General features: G+C 40.5%; 1 long non-coding RNA gene across 3 annotated transcripts; it reads right to left on the minus strand.

Moving 5' to 3' along the window:
- Positions 1–497: 497 nt before the first annotated feature.
- LOC112943586 lies at positions 498–21152 on the minus strand. 3 transcript variants are annotated; one of them, XR_003248623.1, is made up of 4 exons: positions 21076–21152; positions 8502–8563; positions 7086–7165; positions 498–581 (listed from the first exon to the last, which is right to left on the minus strand). It is a non-coding gene; the product is annotated as an uncharacterized LOC112943586 (long non-coding RNA). The 3 variants fall into 3 exon arrangements; XR_003248624.1 differs by having other exon boundaries at positions 7086–7192; XR_003248622.1 differs by having other exon boundaries at positions 8486–8563.
- Between the last annotated feature and the right edge of the window lie 231 nt (positions 21153–21383).

A 21383-nucleotide genomic window follows, 5' to 3' on the forward strand; every position in this document is an offset into this window, starting at 1 on the left:
CTCCAACACAACACCCTTTACCATCTGTGGTGTGCAGGTCTGCTGCAGATTGCCTTTGTGCTTTGTACGCTGATTTTGTATTCATCACTAAAGGAACTTTGATCTGCAGAATAGAATTTTATCATCCTATTAATTCCATAGTTTAAAATGAAAGTATTTTCTGAAATCATTTGATAGGTGCAAATCTCAGAAGCAACTTAAACTCTCAGATAAACTGAGTAATAAAACCAGGAAATCTAGGAGAGATAATAAAATTGAACATAGAAATGCCCAGAACTTTAATAACTCACCCACAGATGCATACACTCACCTCCCTACCCTTTCTCACCTTTTGAGTTTGGGACCAGCACGGAGAGTCCGTTCTCCTATGGCAGATGTAGCAGGTGCCTCTTCAGGTGGCTCCATTTTAGTAATCCATCACGTTAAAAGCAAAATGATGATATAGTAAAACATTTGTACAACTTTCTTTAAAAGAAAAATACCAAGATACGAAAAAAAAATAAAGGTGGTGCCGGGGTTAGTTTCTGGTGGAACGTTGTTTGTTGGTATCGAACAGCAAACACTTAAGTGAGAAGAACCATCTGAAAGGACAGATACATCAACATCAGCTTCAGCAGCAAAAAGACTTTTAAAAATATTATAACTTTTGGGAATTCTGTCAGGATTGAGAACGACACCATTCTATCCCAAATGCTCCTCCTTGTCTCACTGCTGGAAAGCAGAAAAATCACCGATTTAGACATTGGGCTCACACAGTGCTAGCTAGCATTAGAGATGGAGCCCACTCATTTTATTAACATTAATTTCCTAATTACCAAAATGCTATGGGACAAAATGTGCTTTTATAAATATCACCAGATTCACTTTAACACCGGCCTTATTTATGTGACAAATATTGGCATGTTTGTGTTACAAAATGATCTCGGTTGCTTTGGGCTCTTTAATTAGTTCCGCTTTCTGTCAGTCCCTGGAATTGATTTTTTGCATGTTTACTCTTTCTGAACTGTGTGTGCAATCCTTATATAAATGCCAGAACCTGGGTGATATGCTGTTCACCCCTGAAGCTTTGTTAAAGTGTTTTGAGAAGTGAAAAATAGAGGTTTCTATAAATCTGCCAGAGACTCACAGCCAGTTTTTTAGAAGTTAAAGAAACTTGGAAATGGGCAGGAAAAGTTTAAATGTGTTTTCTTTAACAGTTTGAAACATCGTATTTCATGTTGCTATTATAAACAGTGTAATGCCCTATTGCCTTATTTGGTTAAAAAAGCAGACAGGCTATATGCAGTGGGTATTCTGCCTTAAAGACTTTTTTTTTTTTTTTTTTAAGTAATTATTAATTACAGCACATGATAGCTGGCAAACCACACTGGTGCTACTGAGCTGAGAAGCCAAATATTGAAAGTTTCTGTTTGAAGGTTCAGTTCATAACCCCTATGTTTGGATTAAGAGCAGAATGTTTGTGTGAATTTTTTTGTAAAAAGCCGAGCTTCCAATGTTTAATGGAAGCTGTATTATAACACAGGCCATGTCTCCAGAGTCATCTGCAAATGAACAGCAAAACAGTTTTAAATACAAACATACATTTCATAAACTTCAGTTTATTTTAATTTTTTTTTAAATGAAGAGATGGATTTTACAGCTGACAGGAGGAGTGGGACAGACAGTATTATGTTCAACATACTGGGGAATTATTTTTGAGCTTTGTAACGAAAACTTCTATTTATCTCCAGTTACGCAACCTCCAGTGACTGGACGTCTAGTCTGGGAAAATGTTTTCACACTATTTTACACCTCATTTTCCAGGTTAGCTACCCGGTGCAATCAATGCCTAAAGATAGTTGTAGCTTTCAAGAGCTCTGTCCTGCTCTATATAGTGCTCAGGCGTGAATCACCACACAGCTTCCCAGCACCCTGATCCCAATTACACAGGGAAGGAGCCGACCGTGCAAGACACTTGTCAGTGCTTGCCCATGTGTAGAGCGGCAGGTCTGGATTCTCAAGTTGTTGAATCACACGAGTATGAAGAACTTCATGCATGATAAACGGGCTTTAAAAATAAAAATGGAATAAAAGAAACACAGAAGCTTGAGGAGACAGGATTCATTAAGACATTGATCAGCCAAAGTTCACAAATCACAAGTGTTGGAGGTGCCAATAGTAAAAATCATCAGCACAAAAATCCCTGAAGTTTATAGCACAATATATAGGACAATATAGCACAAAATATAGCACAATAAGCTGTCTCATTCAAAAATAGGGTCTCTGTCTGTACGAATGGGCTATCAAACGAAGTTCACTATCCTAGCCCCCTGCTCTAAAGCAGCAGAACTTTACTCCCTCTTTTCTCACAGGAGATGCAGGATCTTGACAATTACAGATAGAGAAGAGCCCTAGTGACATGCTCTGACCAAGTGAAAAGCTCCAATTCTCTTCACTTGAAGCTCATGGGTATTTTGCTGGTTTGGGCATGGAACAAAGACTGTGAGGGATTGTTAATACTCAGGGTTTCTTGGCTCTATAATCACCAGTGTTTTCATCAAGTCATTCAAAATAGTTGTGAAAAACTACCCATTCAAACACCCTTGAAAGTGAAATAGAAATGCTCTTTACCTTTATAAAAAAAATCAGATTTTGTTTTTTGATTTGCTTTTCAAAATTCAATTCCAATACCAAATAGAATTCACAGATTTTGAGTTATTCTTGTTTGCTTCCTGGCACTGTACTTGAATAAACCTTCAGCTTGCCTGGCTGTTAGTGTAAATTTGAACTCTAAATTCTGAGCTGAGCACAGGCACTAAAGCTTTTGGGTTGGCACCATTTGAGACATTTGCCATTTTATTGCTGAAAATTGCTGTCACTGAAATGAAATTACTTGACATAACAGCACATAATACAAGAGCTTATTCCTTGCTAAAGAGGAGCTTATGCCTTGCTAAATTCTAACATAATTCTAACATAAATAATGACAGGAATATTTGGGGTGAGAAGAAAAAAAATGAAATGTGGGAGCATTTCCTTCTGGATTTGTTTGTGGGAAATGCATATGAGATTCAATCCAAATTGCTCATCTAAAGCTGCTGCAGCCTCTGGCTGAGCAAGTGCCTGAGCACATTATCCATGGAATAACGACAGGAACGTTTCCTGTCACTTGGGCAGGGCAGCTGGCAAAGGGGCTGTCCTGGTGGTGCTGCTCAGCCCTCGTAGAGGCACAGAGTGGTCCCCACACAATGCAGCCCATTGCTTGCAAGAGGGTTTCACTTCATCTGTAAGGGCTCGCTTTGTCAACCCGCCTTGGAAAGATCTGCAAGAGTCCAGTGAGAACTGTAGCAACAGCAGTCACTGAATTCTCACCCTGGGAGAAAATGGGAAGAGTAATAGGGAAAGTACTGAACACCACATTAAATCGTGGCCCTGCTCTGAAAGGCTGGAGGAGCATCAGCTGCTTGCTGTGCACGCATTCGTCATCTAATAGCAGCAGCTTTCCCCATTCCTGCTGCTGCCAAGTCTGCACAACCAGTACCATGAAACCAGTGAGCCAGAGTCTGCTCTCGTCTCGCACAGGATGAGCAGTGTGGTTTGCTGCATGGGTATGTCTCGCATTAACAGCGTCCCAGGGGCTAATGTGTTCGAGAATATCACTGAAGGCATAACATGGCAAACTGGCAAACCTATTGCTTCTTGTGCAGATCTGCGATTAGGAAATAATCCAGTCGTATTCTAAAGTCTCAGACTAAGATTGTAAGGTTTGAAGAGAAAAGGAAGAAATATAACTACCAGTTCCATGAAATATGAGTGGTTACTCTCTTGTAGCTGTATAAAATTGCGATTGGGATTTAGTAGAGTGAATAAAACCTGCTCAACACAAAAAGCAGGAACCACCAATCTCCTATCACACCCACAGATTTACATCTACAAACAGAATGCTTTGGGCATATTTTCCAAGATCACTATTTATTCAACACCTGCCTATAACTCCAAATGTCACTCTACAAAACTCAAACCTCATAAAATAGATATATAGTCCTATTAAGCAGGTAGCTCATTTTCTTCCTTATTTTGGATTGTATGCCTGCAACAAGCTGCATATCCTCATCAGGTCCAGAACTAGTATAGAAGAGAATAGTTGAATGGAAAGAAAATATTAGAGGAAACTGACAAAGACGATTCTGAATACATTTTGTTAACAGTTTTTTTTTTAGCTTCTGAGAATCCAAAGGGTCTTGTTCCTGGGATGTCAAGTCACAGTGGGGGAGTTGCCAAAAATAAAACATAATTTAAGAATAAATATAAATCCTATCTAGTTTAGAAGAACTCGTCATAGGGTAACAGTTTCCCACAGACTTGAATATAGTTAGGGAAATGGTCCTTGTAAGGATATTTCCGCTCTGGAGGAATCCCCCTTCAGAATTTTAACATGTTATTACAGAGTTACCGCCTCCAGCTGCCAAGAAGAGTCCTATGAGAAAATGACTGCACTGACATTTCTTTGAGATCTCCTCTTTCTCATTTTCCTCCTGGAGAGCTTCTGCCTGGGAGCAAGAGCTGGTGACAGCAGCAGGCTCAGCCCCTCCTGGACCCTGATCCAGCACGCACAAATTCTTCTGTTTCAGTGTTTCTTTACCCCATTCATTCCTGCTTTGTCCAATTTCCCATCAGTAGTGATTAAGCAACATGATTAATGTTAACTACACATTCGCTCTTTCATTGTCTTCCCAGGGGGAGAAGTGTGTACGGTGGTATTTATTTTTACAATATACACACACTCTCACAGGCACACAGGTATGTACGCAAGTTGGAGTGACATCCAATATCTTTTCCTTATACTTTTTGCTTGGAAGATTATGATATTTGGGATAGCCACCAGCTCTGGGGAAAATCATTTCAGAAACTCAGGCTGATGAGCAGGTAAGCTTCCCTGGATGCAATGGGGAATTTTACCCTCCCTATAGGAAACCCCATCCCAGGGGAGGACCACTAGGTTTGTTCTAGCCAAAGACATTGCTGCATGTTATTTAGAGCTGCTGTTATGTAAGAACTTGCTCTTGAGACACAAGGAACATTTTAAAAGGCACTCAAAGCCATGGATGTGACTGACTTGAGACATTTCACCAAGGACATTAAAAACTTGCTGATCAGTTTTCATGAGTTTTATCCCTGTGAGGTGGTTTGTCCTTTGAAAACACGCACAGTAAACAACACATATGGTATGATTAGGTCTAAATTTTAGAAATGAATTTCTATGAAGCAGTTCTAAAATATGATCATATTCTGAATGAAACTAATAAAGCTGGTCTGTTCTGCTTCACGAAGTAATCAAAATCCTTATGCTGGTCTCCTAGTGCTAGTCCATGGGAGCTTCACACATCATGAGTCTCCAAGGATTTAAAAGTACAGCAAAATTTGCAGGAAAAGGGAAAGCAGGATGGTACTCCAAGGAACAAGTGTGTTATTCACGTAATATTTGACCTTTGGCATCTCTCTGTGCCTATTTCCTTTTTCAGTCTTGGTCTGCCTGAGTCTATCTTATTAGAAACCCTCATTATATTTGAGTATCATTACAATACTTAAATAAAGACCTGGGCAACTCCAAGCTTTGGACCTGGACCCATCAAAACTGAGCCTATTCCTTAGTTCTACTGCAGCTCAGGTGAATTTAAGCAAGTTTCATGCTTTCCCTGTGATTCCATACTCTACCTGTAAAACTAGGCTTGCTTCCTTTCTCTGTCACACAGACATGAATTTTGGATTCCAAAACACATGCACATGTCTGAGAACATCTCTACATATAGTGCTAAGCACAAAGGGGCAATGGGTTTTTCTTTATGTCCTGGTATAAACTAATACCATGTCTACTGGTTCAGACCAAATTTTGTCCCAGTGTCAAAGAGCTGCTGCACACACAATAATTCAAATTCTTTTCCAAGCCCAGGAATCAGCTGTTAAGTTCACAGCTGAATTTAAATTGCTCTGAGGTTCACTACCACAAGCTTTTTGGCAAGTCCGCCTTTTTAGCTAGTGAAATTAGGTAAGCTTGATCTATTTTTTTATTTTGATACAGAATTTCACTTTATATCTATTAGAGATAAAACATGCTTCTGCTCTAAGTCAATAATTCCCAAAGCCCAAACTGAAATCCTTACTGAAGTATTAGAGTGGTCAGGGCTTTTGCCCAAGTATAGATTCCTGCATTTGATCCTGTTGTTGAGTCTTAATTCAAGTTGGCATCATCACTGTTATACATGTGCCACTGCAGCCGGAAAGAGATGCTGACATTGTGTGGTTTAAGAAATACATCCTCTAAATGTGGAAATATTTACCCCTCAAGTCAATTCTAATGCTCAGAAGCAGAATTTGAGATTCAGCAAATCTTATAGAAAAGTGCTGCACAGGAATATTAAGTTAGAAGTTTAGGGTGCATATATTGTTCCCTCCTATATATTTACTGTGCTTCATTAGAAATCACTTTTCACCTCGCGCTGCAAAACGATCTGCTTTTAAATGCATTTCCCTATAGAAGTAAAAAAATGTTTATCTACTTAATTTTAAAAGACTGAACATAACTTTGTTTTGGATATTTTTTTAGTCCGATGACGAGCTGCAGTCCCTACTATGCTGCTGACACCACACCAAAACAGAGAAAATATTTGGTAACACTCTCTGCTCTCCAAGGGAATTTGCTCACTTTAGAGGGCTAACGCGATAAAGCAGAAGGTATAAACAGATGTTGCAGACATCTTTGGTGTAAAACAACAGATTTCAGCTGAGTCACACCAGGAATAAACTTGCCCCGGTATGTTTAGATCCTTTCCCTTGCTAAGTAGCTCATTTACTACTCTGAGATTCCCAGTAACTTCGTAGGTTCTGCAAGCAGCAATGCTGGGTGCCTGTGGGCTGGTAGAAGGGCAAATTTTTGCCTTCCTTATTTCCCACATGGATAGCTCCACACTACTACCATTTTCACTCTTTGCAGTAAGTAGCAGAGAGTTTAAAAAAAAATTAAAAAAAAAAAAAAAAGAAAAATCTGAGTTTTTAGAGAGGCCTTCCTAGATCCAGCCTACCACCCTGTGTGCTCATTAGATTCTTACCTCAACTTCTACCTCCTTCCTGTAAACTGCTGCTGACTTCAGGTTCAAAAGGAAACTCAAGTATCATCGTTCAATTAAGCCTGCCATGAAAACGGAAGAGTTTCTTTCTGTAAGAATCAGACAAAACAGTTCTAGCATGGCCATGTAAATATTTCTTCTTCCACCCAACCAGACCATTTTCCAAAAAGACCGAAACAGTTTCCTCTGCAGAAAGGTTCACTCCAGTCCTCTCTCCAGCTGGGCTGCCTTCAGTTTTAATGGGAATTGGATTCACGAAAAGCGGGGACCCATGCCAAAGGTGGAGATTTGATGAAACTTTAGCCCATTAGCGTAAATTAGGGTTTTGCTGGTGCTAGATGGGCTATGGGGTAAACAAGGAATGCTGCTGAAGAAAGAGGGCAGGATGTTGGCACGTGGTAATAGCTGGGAGCAGATAAACATAAGCAGCAGAAATGCACCTATATTCATGCTAAGCTAAGTTCACTGAAGATGACAGGATGATAGCTTTTCAAATTAAATGATTTTACTAAAATATTTTGGGTTTAAAAATACTATTGTTGGTACTCTATATTCCTGACTTTACTATTATACCATATTAATTATGCTACAATAACAATGCACACTGGTGTCATGTATCTAGAAACATGAGCTTCATTTGCTTTATAATACAAAGTTCCCATACTGATTCCTTTTGAGTAAAGACAGTAATATACACACTCTATCCCATCCTGCTACCACTCCACTGCTAGCTTAGACAGAATGAGATTAGGCAAGAAATATGCTTACATATGTTTGGGTACATTACAGATCTATATCTATCCAATGCATTTTTTTAATTTAATACTTCATAATTATTTTTTTATGTATTGACCTGGTGGTAAAAATGCATACATGTAATGTATTCTTAAAAGAAGCAAAACAAATTTAGCTGATAAATACATCCAGCATGTCTTTCCATCATATACGTTGTACATCTTAAGAGCAGAATTTTTGTCTAAATTGCCAGCTCATAGCTATTTTGTGCTGGTCTCCTATTATTCCTAAAGCATCTCCAGGGAACTGGCACTGAAACTCAACTAATTCAGATTAATCAATTGGTATTAGCCAGCTTAATGCCAATAATTGGGAATAATTTTCTGTACCTAATGTTAATTCGAAAAACATATGAAATATATCTTAAGATGCAGAGCTAATAAAGTTTTCATAGATCACTGCTATATAAATAAAAAGAAACCTATGCCATTAAAGCTCTAAAAGCTCAAAGTTACCTAATCCCTCTTCATAATTCGCTTAGTACAAAGATTAATCCATTAGGGCGTCTGTCAGACTTGAACACTACGATCTCTAGAACTACATTTGGTTAATCACAAATTTATTTACTTTTGCAGAAAAAGTGTTACCTCCAAGGATACTAACAGCAGAATATAGTGATTTAGATGCTCAGAGGCTGGGAGCCTTTTTGATTACTCCAAAGGAATCTGTTGAGAAAACAGGATATTATTTGCATAATGTATCAAAATGACTGTTGGTTTTCCTTCATAAAGGCACAACAAACTTCCTGACAAAGATAATATCCTAGCAACTCTTAGTGGTAACTGCAACACCATTGCAGCAACAGAAATATTTACAGTATGTTTTTATTGCACATTAAGTCTCAGCTATTTAAAAAGTTGGAGGAATTGTTCTGTATTTCTAAAAATGGATACCAAGAGCAAGCTCTTGAAAGTATGCATAGTTTGGAATCCAATTGTTTCTTTTCACATTAGATGCAGTACTGAATGTGGAGGAATATTTAATGGACACGGTATTAATACCATTATATGCTGGTTAGCATTTTCAATACATTTTCATCAATAGTGCATTTGTTAGAGAAAGATCAGAAGGGTTAGATAAAGACTAGCAACATTGTAGAGTTTAACATTTACTAAGCAAGTTAAGTCTTGAATATCTGCAAAACCAAAAACCAACAAAAGGCTGGCACAAGATACCATAAAGCTGACAGTTAAAAACTGAAAAACATTTAAATATCCAAATATCCAAGTTTTAATGTATCCAGAAAAGTGTTGAAGAATAACTTAACTTACTAGTCATAGTCTATATACATTATCATATATTCATATGATAAATTTTATCATAGTCTATATACATTATAATCATATATTCATATCATAAAGTTTGCATGTAAATAAAACATATAAATTCTAAATGTACTAACTGCAGAAAATCTGAATGAACTTCCAGCTCTCAAAAGATCACCTAAACAAGGATGATAGCAAAAGGCCAGCACCTGAACCTCCCTGTATGCTCAGGCAGTAGTTACTTGTATGACCTACTCTGTTATAGTCAAGGTAATTGTATTGCTGAAGATCTAAGGAAGTTCTTCACCATCTACTGAAGATGCCAAGGAGGGTAAAAGCCCAAGTATCTCCCAAATAATATCCATTTGTTTGTCTCCACAGTGCCTTTGAGTATGTAGATGGTTTTGCGCTTAGCCTTTAAAGCTACGTTTAAATGGATGTGCAAAACCAGTGTGAAATTCAAGGTCCATTTGCATTTTGTGCAATACTTAAGTTTAGATGCAGATACAGATATTTCATTATTTTCCTTGTGTTTCCAAATTGATCGGAAGACATAAATACAGCCGCACTGTACCCTGGATGAACTCTCTGTCATACATTTTACCAACTATAACTAGAGATTCCCAAGATCTGATGACATCTCCTTTGTGGAGGATACTGCATTAAGAATCCAGCATGATAAATATTTTTAGACTTTTACAGCATTCTCATTGTATGAATAATATTACTCATTTGCTTAATGACCCAAGTCAGAAAGATGTGTATTCAAAGTACTCTATAATCAATCACATTCTTAACTTTAAGTGTGGGTCAGGCCCCTGTGAATTTGATTCATCTATTACTTCACAAACTAACTTTAGGACAAATGAAAAAAAAAAAAAAAGGAAGCAATCGTAAAGAATGCTAAAAACTAGTCCTCTATTCTTTGAGATGCAGAAGGGAAGAGCAGACAAGTCAGCTTATGTTTTCTACCAAATAAAAAAAATAAAAAGTTTAGCATACTTGGCTACTACCATAACCTGTATCTGTAAGATTTTGCAAGGCTTTATGTGAATACAAGATTCTGTGTGCAGTTTTGTCTAATTTGTTTCATTAACTTAGTCAGGAAATATGATATAGTACTTAGGAACATAAACACCCTGCCTTATGACAGTTTGTTGCTATACAAGCAAAAGGCTCTTTTCTCAAAGTCGTGGCAGACACGAGCATACACAAAGATACTCTGCATAGCAGAGACGGCCACCCACAAAGTTATGTGAATTTAATTTTTGATTCACATTCCTCTTCTCCCATAAAAGCCAAGGTGGGCCACAGCCGCTTTCCCATAAAGTGCTGGGCAGGCTCAGCCCGAGCCATTAGGGCCTTGAATGGGGGGAACATCCCTCCCCACCCTGATAAGAACCTCTTTTCGTACATACCAAGGCAGCAAACTTCCCAGCGGAAACACTCAGACCCGAGGAAACATTTCCAGGATATTTTCCTTCCAAATTTTAAAGGAAAGTTCCTGGCAATTGTCAGACTCTTGCTCCTGCCACCAGCCTGGGGAGATCCCACTACTGCAGAGAAAGCACTCGGGCTCTTGGCACCTTGGCAGGTTTTACAGCTGCCAAGCACACGCCGTGGGTGGCCGGAGCCACCGGCTGCTCTTCTGCCTTGGAGGGAGACAGCGAGGGAGATAAGGGCACGGGAGAAAGGAGAGCGGCGCAGAGCGGGAGCGCCCCTCCGGGACGCGCGGAGCCAGTCTCACAGGAGATATAAATTAACTTGGCTCTGGTGATGTCGGCCCGTGATTTTCATGTCATTTAGAAGTACATAGTGTGTTGTGAATAACGAAGGCACGGAGTTAATCCCTGAAAGCAAATTATCTTTGAAAACATACTTCCTCCTAAACTTTCACTTCCACTGTGAAAAATTAATCCATCCCTGTCCCTTTATTACTATTTACAATATTTATCAAAGAGCAGAACAGATGCCCATGCTCTCTGTGACCAGCTAACAGCAGTGCTGGGGTGATCATCCTCACACAGCACTATTCAACATAGGCCAACAGACTATGGCAAGTTGTGAGGATGCATACATATGGTTCATGGTCAGATCAGCTCTTTTTTCAGATCAGTACTGGCTTCTAACAAAAATCCCCCAAACAGGCTGCTATATCACCCTGCAGCTATCACTATTTTGGGAAGAGTTAAGATAAAACTGGAATTAGAACTGGGAATTTTCTCTCTTGGAAAGAAGTCAGAAGCAAGATTAAGTCCGTGAGACCTGCCCACAAATTTCACCCACAAAAGAGAAAAGGCTCTTTTCTCTAAAATCTTGACATTGCTGGTGCTTGATTTGAAGCAGACAGTGAATTTACAGAGAACTTTTGCAAACTGCTGTGGGCCAAGAAAACTTCTGTTTTCCTCAATTTATTTAGCTGAAAAATGACTGCTTTCAGGACAAGGCAAAGGAGTGAGCTCAGCAGACAGGTGTATCCACACCGGCTTTAATCTGTCAAACACGGATGATAAGGGGTGGAAGTGAAGATGAACATGCTGCTCAGGAAGGATTTCAAGCCCCTCAAGGATAACACCCTGAGCAACCTGGTCCAACCCCGGAGCTGACCCTGTTTTGAGCAGGAGCTTGAACCAGTGACCTCCTGGTCCCTTGCAGCCTGAGCTCTCCAACAGTCCCAGATGTAATGTGGGAGCAGGGTGGCAGCAACCATCACACCCAAGGCTGCCAACAGAGCTGTTGCTCCATCTGTCCCTCTGTGGTTCTCCTGTTCACAACAGGATTTTCACGAGCGTGAGTCAGCAGGGCTCAGCCCGCCCTTGGTAGCGGTGGGTGGAGCGGCAGCACCAAGCCCTTTACACCACATTTGTGGGAAAGCAATTTTAGAAAGGCCGCATGGGGCAGGCACATCTCTGTGGAGTTCACTGACCAAGGAGGGCAAAGAGCAGATGGAAACCAAACGCAGAAACTGCTCCCTCCCCGAGGGACGAGGATGACCCCAGCTTTGCAGAGTTTCTGCCCCGAGCACAGCGGCGTCGCCTGGGACATCGCAGCTGGTGGCCCTGGGAGCTGAGCGCAGGGTGTGCAAGTTCAAAGAGCCTTGTCCAACAGCAGCCCCCGGCTCACAAGTGCTGCGGAGCTGCTGCGCACCACGTGGGAACAGGGTCGAGGACGATGCCTCACCGCTCCTGGGTCACAAATAGATGTCCTGCTCTCCAAGGTCCACAAAGTTAGCCTGTCCTGTGCAAGGGTTTGCTGGCCAACGCTTGGCTAGCTCGTGCCAAGAAACACGAGAGTTACTTCAGTGATCACCAGCAACGTAAACCAGCGTTTGGGTTCTCGAGCTGTAGCCTCTAGCAATGCAAAGCCCTGAGTCCAATTCTGCTCTGAGCAGCAAATCCTATCCAGATTTGATAGAAAAGGATAATAAATCTTTCCTCTGCTAAGCATCATGGCAAGTGTCTCTCACAGAAGGCACTCGGAAACAAACCGCTAGCACAGAAGTCACCAGCTACTCGTGACATTGACTTGGACAGAAATTGTGACCAAAGAACCAGGCTTTGAGCACAGATTGCAGTTCTGACTCACTGAAGCTGCAAGACAGATTCGGTTGCTCAAACACAGATATCTTGTGACATTCGACAAAGTCTGGCCTGTATAAAGACATCCATGCGGTAGACAATTTGCAGGACCCTTCTGGAGCTCCAGATAGAGGCTAAGCCTGATGCTTGCGGGCATCTCAGACGGCACTAGATGACTGTAGGCATCGAGATCTGCCTTTGCATTGACCTTCTCCCTCCAAACCGAAAGCACCCCACCACAGCAGGCAGCACGCAGTGATGGGCACCATGTGGGAGTGCAGACAGTGAGGAGGATACCTCTCTGCACGTATATAATTTTTCCTCAGCCATGCTTACGACCAACTCCAAACTTCTCTTTATCACGACCTTGTCAGCTCAGATGTTCATTTACTACAGGCAAGATCTGAGGTTTCTCTGTGTAACACAAGCTTGGCTTCCTATGAGAAATTATGTGATCTTCAGGAGTTAACATCCTGAGGCTGAATTAGTTTTAGCACCTCTTTATTGGGTGGGTAAATATTTACATCAAATTGTTCAGAGTTTAGTATAACAGCTTCAACTCTTCCTGGCAAGAAAGCCAGCATAGGTCACCTTGTCAATGACAAGGCTTCTAGATAATTAAACAACACTCACTGGCCACTAATTTATATGCATTATAACTCAGAGTTAAGAACCTAAATAGACCAATAGAATAAACTCTACAGACACTAAACACTTATTTGCTGTGACACTATTTACATTTAGGCGTACAGGAGGTAGTAAATCAAAGGAGGTCTTTAGAAGAGGAAGAGGACAAATCTTCCTTTTCCAGATATTATCCAATTTTCTTTTGGATACTTAGAATGCCAGATGCCACTACTAGAAGTGGAAATAATATGGAAATTTCAGATAAGGACTTCAGTGAATGAAATTAGACGAAAGACAACACGAAAGACGACAAATAAATTTGTATTAGACATGCTGGTTCAGGTAGTATAAAATTAATTTCACATAGTTATTTCCTGGAGCACTATCATCCGGATCAACACTTTTTTTTTTCTTTTTATGAAAAATTAAGTGAATATTGAACAGCCACAAAATTGAGCTAGAATTTGAAGCAGCATGCCATTGCCAAATAAATCAATTTTCTTCAATGTACTTTTTCAGGTCTGTAGTTGCAATTTTTGTAACCATTTTTAATTTCCATTATATGATTTTAATCAAATATTTTTCAGTCATGTAGTTGATAACTCTAACATGTATGAAAAAATAATTTCCCCTTCCCATGTCTCCATACAGCAATATTCAAACCAATGTACTTTTTTTTTTTTAATCTTGAATTACTTTTTAATTTTATTTTGTTTTCAGGAACATGATTATGAAGATAACTAAGAAAATACAAATGCAATGAACAACTCATGTCCTTTACTCTTTTTGACAACAAATCAAAGCCATGAGAGGTGTCTTCCAGTTGGAAGCAGAGTTTTATAGATGTATTATTGTATCATTAAATCAGTTGTAGTGGCCATTTCCCATCTTTTCTTGACTGTTCTTTCAGTCATTTTTAGGTTCCCAAGACAATATCAAGGTAGGCTTAGTTTTACAGTTCTCCCATTATCCGCACCATTTTTGAATGAGGAATCCTTGGTACATTTTGCAGTCCATGAGATAGGCCAGTTAATAAGTTCAGCTAAAAATGTAGAAAACGTTCTGTTGATTTTTTTTTAATCTCCTTTTGATACCTCATAAATGCACTGATTTAAGCTGAGAAAGCTTGAGGCACATAGGACCTCCAGGTGCAAATCTTGTTGGAGTCCTCATGGACACATCAGAGGATGTTTTAATTTAATCCATGTCAAGGCATCGAGCGATCCTTGCTTGACACCTCTCCTCTCTGGGTGGAGGTGGCTTATTGCTTCAGGCTAGGGCAGCTTTCATTATCACAAATGCAAGTCCATATCTCGCACACTGAGAAAGAGAGTGTGTTTGCAAACACACTCCATGAGATAAGGTGCACGGAGTGGCCATCTCCCTGCTCTACCACGCAGCTCCAGTGCGTCCTGCTGCCTGCCCAGGGCGGCTCTCGCTCTCCGCAGCCCACGTCGGGCAGAGCAGCCTTGGCAAACTGCCCTGCACTTGGGCCATTCCTGTAAAGATGATGTTCTGATCGCTTTTCAGATCAGTATTACTACTGGATCTGTGTGTTTCTGTTTGTATACATTTTAGATTCAAAGGTCTTTCCCGTGCTGGAATATATCCAGACTCACAAGTGAGGTCACATGAAGGATAGATTCCCCTGATAGTTTCTTGTGGAAAATATTAGAATTTTTTTTTTCTGCATTTTCAGATCTACAGTTTCTTCAGATCTTTAGATCTTCAGATCTATAATTTCTGAGTATAGAAGTCTGTGATGGAGGTTCTACATGTCATAAACATGCAAATAAAAATTAATAGTCCTCTGGGCATATTATGACATGAGCCTATGCACCCATCTCATACTTTCAGGTATGAGCAGTGATTGGAGAGTTGCTCTCTACCAGAGAAAAAGGGAAGAAGCTGCAGCCCTGATCCCTTGATCATCCTCATGCAAAGCAATAAGGTTAGCTTCATTCCTACCACTACCTTTGAGGAGGTACAGGGACACATGTCACCCTTTGAGAAAAACCTGGTCAAGTCGGCCCCTATTGCTATTTTCAGGTATCATTTTTGTATATGAGGTGGTCAATGGGTCTAGAACTTCAATAACTGCTTCTGAGTGCACGCTGCAAAGTCTGAACACATCACAAATGAGTAGCTGTGCATACCCAAACCACATCGCTTATGTTAGAATAATCTGGTCCCTACAGCGCAAAAACAAGTGCTTTGACAGTATCATTTTAATTCAAAGGCTGGTGGTTTTCTATCCTCCTTTATAATGATTGCTTTATAATAGCCTGGAGTAGACCATATTACTACTATTTTCTCTCTCTCTCAGCTAACCCACATTTTACTTCACTCAGTTTTTCCCTGCCTGTACCAGCTTGAGCTTTAATAAATTCTGCATTTGGAAAGATTGCTTGGCAAACGCCAGTCTGGAATGATTTAAACTAATATTTTCTAAGCCCTTCATATTTGTCACTGAAAAAGAAAAAGTAGTAGAACTACAACTGCACCAAGTAGCTTTAAAAAAAAAAAAAAAAAAAAAAACACACAAATACACCTTTGAAGAAGTTTTGGGTTTTACCATTGCTTTATCCCTCCCACACACATTTCTTTACATCCCAGCTTTTCTCCTCCGCAACATTTTCCCAACATTTATGCAAATCAGGCAATTATGGTTTCTAACTTTGATGTGACTGCACCTGTACCTCAGGTTACCACATGCTTATTTCACAGTGGCTCAAATTAATTACATGTGAACACTTCAATCAAGAAAACTACTCTAAAATTTTGTATCATTTAATGACAGTAGCACAGAATCATACTGCAAGTAGAATTGGTTGAAAACCAAAATGATTTGCTAGATGAAAAAGTCACATTGAAATATTTAAATAATGTATTCTTCTCAAATGTTATCAATCAAAAAGTCCTTTAAGAAACCTGAAGCCCCACATGACATTGAGTGCAAGCAATATTGGAGAACATTGTCAGGTGCACATACAGCTTCAGGGGCCTGAAAAGCAGACTGGGATTCAAAGGAAACAAGATTCTCATGTACCTCAACACCCAGAATTCACCAAATAAACAAACGAACAACCTCCCACACACACACTTAGAATATCTGTTTTCAGAGAAACAAGCCTCAACATAAAGAAGCAGCAAGATTCAGTGATTGAAAACCAGAGTTTGACCTCACTCCTTCTGCTTTCTGTTAATTAAATTGCCCTAAGGAAGTCTGTGTACTTGTGAACGTTTCTTACTTCTCTCTGACTTTGCAACTTTCTCTTATGCCTGTGGGGACATGAATTTGATAACATGCAGACTAATTAACCTGCAACAAATGCTCCAGCAATGAACACTTCCCAAATGTCAAGTGTCATAAGACCTGCGGAAAGGCTTACTTTAACAATTTATTTGCAAAGGAAAGAGTGGAGACCAAAAGATAAGGCATGATATACAGGAGCTTACAAGGCACTCAAAGTACAGTAGTAGAAGCACAACCTCTGATTTTATTGCTATTCTCAGTGACATACAACCCACAATCCAAATTTTCCGAAACAAGGAGGACAACAACCCTCCTCTTGAATTTCCTATCACTGAAACGAGCAGATTTCAGATGTTCTCAGCTTCACCAGGCTGAACTGAAACAGAAGAGTCCCGTCCCTAATTATAACTTCATAAATCATTCATCCAAATTGTGTGAGGTTTTTTTGTAATTGAAGGTAGGATGTGCTATGCTAACTTACAAATCCCATCCATGACCTCCTGTGTTTTTAGATCTGTGCCAGAGACGGAGCTGGAAAACAAGTGCCTTGGTGTTATAAGACACAGCAAGAATTTGTGAAATACACTAGAAAGCATTGCAGAGTGGCAGCCATGCACAGGAAATTTGATATGTAGCAGATTTGAAACAGTTATAAGGAACAACTTCCTTTATGATGACGTCTAGGAAGTCATTTATCATCTCACAGAGGAATCTGGCACCTTAAAGTGTTTATCTAAGGAAAGGAAATGAACCCCTGTCATCTAATAGAAACAGTATTTGATCCATCTCACAAAGCAGTACACTGGTCAAAGGAATTTTAAATAATCCTCAACTCCAGCATTTGGCTATACCTGCTTCTTGTCTCCAGGAAGCTCTCAGTCCATTACTTTCCTGGTGTTTTCCTTTCTTTTCAATCCTTTCCTTATTTAGACAATCCCTGGGTTTGAAGATTATCCAAGATTTATTCCTTTTCAGATTAAATTTACAAATACTTCCAGCTACACTGAATAAAATAACTAGTGTACTTTAAACATACCAAAATCTTCGTTTCCAGGAAGCAAACTAAGCTGGATCCACTAAATCTTCTTGAAGTCTGTATTGCAGACTAGAATGCAAAGCAGCCATGGGGACTATCATATTTAGTGACTAATTGGAAGACCATTAAAGTCTTCCCCCAGTCTTCAACAGGATTTGATTAAGACCTTATCATTGTTCTCATTTTATGCCTCCCAATTGCAAGCTTGCAAAGACAAATTTCATTCCAGGCTCCATTGCAGATCACTTACCAGTCTCGGAAGTAGCAGAAAATGGAGCAGTGTGAAAAGTGTGTCAGCTCAGCTAACTCATAACCCTAACCATTTATGCCAATCCATTTCCTGGCAGGTGATTTGGAGTGCAAGGGAATGCAATTGACTGTGAATTCCTAAAACAATTTAGCCCTGATGCTCTCCTTTCCATGTTCCCTGAGAGCAGACCTGTACAACAGATCAAGCACCGAATCAGCCCTAAGTGAGCAAGTACCTGTCACCTGCCTCTGTGTCTGCAGGTGCAGGCAATGCCCACAGCTGCTTCCAAAAGGCTTGCCCAAGGAGGCTGTGAAACCAGCAACCTGCTGGCCACAGGGCTACATGGAAATGGCCAAGTAGTCACAGCTTGCTTAGGGTATACGGCATATTTCACATTATTGAAAGTGTTTTTCAAACCTAAAGAAAATGAAAGGATGATTGCTCTGTACAAAGTGAGAGGGCCAGGGTGCTAATCCCTTGGCTATGATTTACTCTTCAGTCCACATGCAGGGCTTGCTACAGCTTGATAACTTGCTCGATAGCTTACTAAAGACTCATGATGACTCCACTTGGCATTTGCATTTGAGTGGTGTTACCAGTAAAAGCTTCTTTAGAAGTATTTTATAGAGGAATATTTTTTAAGTGAGCATGAAATGGAGAAACCTGGAGGAAGGGCATGCTGACAAAAGGGAAAAGAGAATGGGAACATTTGTGATGGGAATTTTAACATGGAGCAAAAATAGCAAGAAAACTCATGAGAAATGAGAGACAGAATCATGAAATAGTAGATTTATTGGTCCTTTGAGTTGGAGACAAAAAATCAAAACTGATTTGTAAGGGCTGAGAAATCAGAGGAGAATTCGAATAAAAAACTGAAAATGGCAAGAAACTAGAATGATTCTTATCATAGTATTAGGGATGGATGAGAAAGTGAATAGGAACAAAACCTGGGAAAAGATAGATCTGCATGGTGAATTTCACCAGTAAAGTTGCAGGGGACTGAATAGGAACAAAACCTGGGAAAAGATAGATCTGCATGGTGAATTTCACCAGTAAAGTTGCAGGGGACAGGCAGGCATTTCACATGTCATCTACTGAGTCTCAATGCTGACAGTTTTGATACGGAAAAGGAGCAGCCTAAAAACCACCAGGCCTGCAGTCCTGGGCTTCCAGACCACGAGGGTAAAGCTAAAGGAAAGTGTGAAGATTGGCATCTCGTAGAATCATTCCATTTTTTACAGGTTAACTTTCATGTGTCAGCTAGAAGGCTCTAGCAAGGATAACAGATGAAGTTAAAAAAAGAGGTGACAGAGTGCCCACTCCTCATGCCTGGTGGCTCAAGGAGACCAGTACTGAACGATGTACTGACTCCCTGAAAACAGAGCAACGGGGGAAAAAAAAAAAAGGAAGAAACGTGGGCATTGTCCTGGGTAACAGAGAACAGGAAAAATACGTGTCATAGAGAAACCAGTAAATATGACCCTCTACTTTGTGAGGAAAACAAACATCGTGGAAAGAAATAGTTTTAACCAGAACTTATTGTCAGACACCAACTTTGGGCTTCATGGAGACGGCTAAGTGCTCAAAACTCACTTAGAGATTCTTGCAGGAGAAGTCTTGCAGTCATCAGAGCAACTGATAACCGAAAGAGGGTGAATTTGTAGTTTTAGGACAATACCGACAGCTTTTTCAAGTTTCAAGTAGTGGAAGGAGGAAATTAGGGAACAGACAAATGCAAGAGAGATGCAGTCATTTTTCATTAATAGTAACGTCCAAAATACATAAGGACTCAGTCAGGTAGTGAGGATGAACTCTAGACCCTCCAAGTTTCCTTTCCTACAGCCACTACGTACAACAAGAGTTTCTGTAAAACACACACACACGCACACAAAGACACATCTGCCTTAGCTTTGGTCGTCATCTTTCTCTTCCCCTGGACTTTAAGTCTCTGCTTCCATAGTGCCTTGCAGCTCATCTCTACTGCCATGGGACAAGGCTTTGAAATTTGCAGGCTTTAAGAATCTGCTTAGTTCAAAGCCTGCAGCAACATAAAACTCCCAGCTAGAGCTGGAAACCGCCCCCCCCCCCCCCCCCCCCCCCATCAGTTTGAACTGGGCACACTGGGCTGCCCTGCCAGCTCTGCACCTTCAGACCCCTCATCATCCTCCCCGCAGCACGGAGGGGCACTGGGATGTCCTCGGGTGCTCTACTCTCCCTGCTTGCCACCTCCTTGGCATCCTTCAGCTGGACACGTCCCACATGAGCCCTGCCAGGGTCAGTCCCAACAGGGCCAACTAAGATCCAAGGGGCCTGGTCAGGAGATGCTATTTTTCATATTTATGTCTCTTAATCTGCATAGGGCACCACCTATGACCAGGAGGGGACAAATCCGGTCAAACTCCTCCCTGGCGCAACCTGTTCATTTCTCTACATTTCAGTACATTTACCCAGGGAGCTCATTTGGCTGAATTTCTCCTACGGCCTCTCATCAGCTTGGCTCTCAACAGTGGAGCAGGGAGAGCTCTTACCAAGGCATACAGAAAGGCCAAGCAGGAAAAGGTTGCCGAGTCCAGCAAGGCTTGTTTGTTTATCTCTCCCCCATGTTCCTGCTGTGCTACTAAATCCTTAAATCCACTCTCTCAATTAAAAAAAAAAAAAAAAAGTTTGTCTTCCCACAAGTAATCACACTCTTTTTTCTTTCATGACCTTACTTGGAATATTACTCTCATGTTTACTACTTCGGTAAAATCTCCAAGTTTGAATTCAAGTTTGAATTCCCAGGCTAGTCTTATTTTTCCACCTTCACTTTCCTGGTGCCATTCTCAGCATAGTTTCCTGTTCACTTTTATGACCATCCTTGACACATTTTCAGCACTTGTAGAACTGCACCTCTCTCTCAATGAATTAGCTTGACTTCTTCAAATAAACCATCCAATTCCTTTCCCTTCTCCATTTCTGTCCTCTCCCTTCAACAGATCATGGCACTTGTTTTAGAGAGATTTTGCTGATTTGAAGCAAGCAAGAACTCCCAACAAAAGTTAACTCTTACTTAGCTATGTCAAAGAGGCACTATGGCCATCCCGCATATTTCTTGACACCTATGAGTATGGAAAACCCTAAATAAACACATAGAAACCAAAATAAATTAATTTTAAAACAACTTACCTCGCATCCAGCCTGCTGGACTGTCCTAGCTGACATGTGGGGGCCTCTCATCAGAAGGAGGCCAGGGAAGGAACCCAACAAAAAGGAGCCACTTGCCTGCAGCAGCAAGGAGAAAGGGGGGAATGCAGGAATCAGCCCTGAAATGCACTCTGCTCAGCTGCAGGCCATTGCCTCGTTTGCCTCCTCTGATCCCAGCATGGCTGAAGAGGCTGAATCCATCAAAATCAATGTAGGACTGCTTGTAGTCCTGGAGTGAGTGTCACCAAAGAAAGACCTTTGTTAAGCTGAACAATCTGTCACGGTCCAAA

Source organism: Nothoprocta perdicaria, unplaced genomic scaffold (assembly GCF_003342845.1).
Source record: "Nothoprocta perdicaria isolate Ctin4 unplaced genomic scaffold, notPer1 scaffold_15, whole genome shotgun sequence".
In the NCBI taxonomy this organism is placed as follows: domain Eukaryota; kingdom Metazoa; phylum Chordata; class Aves; order Tinamiformes; family Tinamidae; genus Nothoprocta; species Nothoprocta perdicaria.